Source organism: Porites lutea, chromosome 7 (genome assembly GCF_958299795.1).
Source record: "Porites lutea chromosome 7, jaPorLute2.1, whole genome shotgun sequence".
Taxonomy (NCBI): Eukaryota; Metazoa; Cnidaria; class Anthozoa; order Scleractinia; family Poritidae; genus Porites; species Porites lutea.
In genome coordinates this window covers 32,569,251-32,572,899 of record NC_133207.1, presented here as the reverse complement: position 1 = coordinate 32,572,899, position 3,649 = coordinate 32,569,251, and positions in this window count along the sequence as shown.

Here is a 3,649-nt window from a genome sequence, read left to right as displayed (position 1 = left end):
TTTTATTTGCTGCAATTATTTTTTATTTGCAGCAACTTTATTTAATTTTAAACCAATTTTCTACTTCGCTGATCGCAAGTTTGTTTGCACACCGAAAGCCACAACTAATGGGCGTAAATACAGAATACAGGGCCAATTTAGTAAAAGCCAGGGTAAATGTTCCAATCACTTTGCTTCACATATACTAGTGTACATATATACTAGTTTGATGTGCTTCAGTAATGTTTCAAGTGTAATTACTTAAGTATAAACGAATCTAAAACTAAAGTGTTACCATTGGGTGACAATCTGCCATACTACGAATTGTTTGCTGACCGTAATGGGCCACCCTTAGAGGTGGTACACGATCTATATGAAGTTACTAGGTCTAACCATTGACAGGTCCCTATCTTTTAAAGCCCATACTAAATCTGTATGTAATAAGGTTAATGTTAAGGTTAGTGCTCTTAGGAGAGTTCGTAAATTCATACCTTCAGAAGTGATGGTTAATATTTACAAGGCCTTTATTTTGCCACACCTAGAGTACTCTGCTCCAGTCTTAGTTGGGTTATCATCTGGTCTTTCTAATAAACTGAAGCTTACTAATCAATACGCCATTAGAACTCTTTTGAACATGGCTAAGTCAACTTCAAATAGCGACCTTAACTTACCTATGTTGGACTAAAGACCCTAGAGCATTGTAGATATTCTCATGCTCTCTCCCTCTTTTACAAATGCTTATACAATATGGGGCTGAATAACATTAAGGAGATGTTCTTATTTTGTAATAATTAATGAATATGACCTCAGAGGCTTCTGCAAGCTTAATCAGCCTACCTATTACAGTACCTCAAGATTATGGAACAATCTACCTGACTATGTAAGGAAAGCTCCATCTCTTAACATTTTTAAGTCAATGCTGGATGAGGTCAACTTGACTACTGGAGTTGAGTGTAATTGTAACTTTTGTACATAGTTTGGATTCTATATAGCTCGCTTTCCTCTTAGTATTATTGATTTTCGCATATTTTTTATTTTTATATCTTCGTATAATTTTTATTTTTATTTTATCTATTTATTTATTTTATTTCATTTTATTATTGTTTTATTTTTTTCCGTTTTGATATGTACTGGGTTTATAGTACCGTAATTTGGCAGGTTCACGTTAAAACGAGCCTTATACTCATCCGTGTAAAAAATTATGTGGATAAATAAAATACCTACCTACCTACCTACCTACCTACTTACCTAAACAAGGTAAAATTGATTTTTTATCAACCATCAAAAGAAGTTATTGCCCCTTGAGCCCTGAATTCCCTCAGCAGTTGTTTCTATGATACTACCCTTGGCTTATCTGGCCTAGATGGGTATGTGCTGCTGATTTAGGGTGGTGACCATTTCACCCTTCAGAGTTTTGAACAGGATGTCTGTTTGGGATGTGACGGTTGATCAAGAGCAGTCTATAGTTACATTTTTTGTATCACCATTTTTTCCCCAAGTTTTTTCCATGTTTCTAGTTTAAAAGCTAACTTAATTCTGTTTATTATATAAACACCAATGAAATACCAAGTGAGCTTTCATGCAAAAACTTGATATCTTCACATGTGAAAATAACATGTTATCTTCACATGTGAAAATATCGCCATTGCTATGGCTCCATAATAAACTGCACCTTTCAGACCAAAAAACTATTTAGTAAAATGGCTTGGCATTTCATTGGTGTTTATATAATAAATAGAACATTACATAGTTGCTTGCATGGAGATATGAAATTTCTCTTCTTGTGTTGAAAAAAATATTTCACTCATTCGCTCTGCTCACTCATGAAATATTTTTCAACACTTGAAGAGAAATTTCGTATCTCTATATACCAAATGAAATGAATCAGGATTATAAAATACGGTCTCTTGGCTTAAAAAGGGTTAGGGAAATGAACAATGTGTCCTACTACTTATACTCTCTTTCAGTGCAAGCCCACGGAGCTGATCTCACATTTTAATACCTCTTTTAATTACCACTTGTTGTAACAGCAAAGTTAGTGAAGGTCTATGCATGGTCTCTGAAAAATGTTTCTGCCTGCCTCAACACAAGTTTCTAACTATTATTGTTGACTACAAATAATATTATCTTAATAATCATTTTACATTTTTTTTCAAGGCATCTGATGGTGTTTTTCAGTACAAGGCTATTTTTAAGTTGAGAGGGTTTGATTTCATTAACTACATTTTTATAAAAACACAAACTAACCTGGCAGGTTGATGTCCAAAGATGTAAAAAATTACATGCAACTGTATGACAAAAACTGATCACAGTGGCCAAAGGAAAGGAAAAATAGAAATGTCACCATTTCCCTGACTTTATAAATTCCCTTTGAAGCATATTTGGCCAGATGTGGTCCTTGCCAAATATGCAAACTTGAACATTTATTTTCTGAACTTAATTAGCTAATCTTTTTTAAACCATATTGGCATAATCTTGTTCCAAGGGGTAGAAGTGTAGTTTTTAGAATTTATAATTTTTCCCTCCTTGTTTGCAGCAAAACATGCTCGAATGAGCATTCAAACTGAAGGCAGTGTAATAACCGCGGTCATCAAAAGAGAATTCCAAACACACAAAATAATTACCCTTTAATTTACCTAAGATTCATTTGTTAGAAACTATGGTAAATTAAATCACACGAAGAAATTAAAGAACTTAAGCACTTATCAACATGTGGAAAATCAAGAGAGAATGATATCTTGGCAAAATTTATTTAGCTTTTAAGTATGTAAAGAAATACATAAACTATGAGATTTGACCATGCCACTCAATCATCCAACGCAACTCGACTGCCAGGATAAGTTCACAATCAAGGATGTAGAATTAAGAATCTCAATCATCATTTCTTGTAGTCTTAAAGGTGTAGTAAAACTGTATACTAAACAACTCTGACAACTCTTCTACTCCACCACAGCCACCACACTCTTTTTAATATCATGAAGAATTAATTTTGGGCCTTTCAATTGAAAAAAAAAATATAACCTCTTCTACATACGTATTGGAGGGTTGGCACTTCTTTTAGTCTTGAGGGTCTTCCAAACAGTAACACATAGTCAAAAGCTTGGGCATCGAGGAACATGTTCACTGGTCTCGTTCTTAGCGTAGTAAACCGCATGTAATGACAAATGCAAGACCAGAAGAAAGGAAAATGTAAGCTCCACATTACCCCCTCAAAAAATTGGTTATAACAAAGAAAGCAACGACCAACCCGCGACCAAAAGCGAATTCACTTCACACTGTCGAATCGCTGCAAAAACGAACTTGTTGTTGTTGTTTTGTTTTCATTCACAACCCATTTCGTGCATGCTCGCTACAGTTCTAGGATGATTGACAGATTTCTTAACTGGAGCGATCATGGAAAGCTGAAAAGGGGCAAGATCAAAGGCTGTTGCCAGCCCCCCCGGGTATATGTTAAAACACCAACATAATTGTCTGGTTTCTAAACTTAAGAATCTGTCCAGAATGGATGACTACCATTTACCATTAGCAATTTAAAAAATTAGGTCACATGACCATTTTATTCTACTAATAACTTCTTAATGAAATGAGAGTTTTCGCTGTTGTGGACAGAATTTGAATCTATGCACCAAGTCAATGAATACTGCATGGTTCTTTGCCTGCCATGGTTATA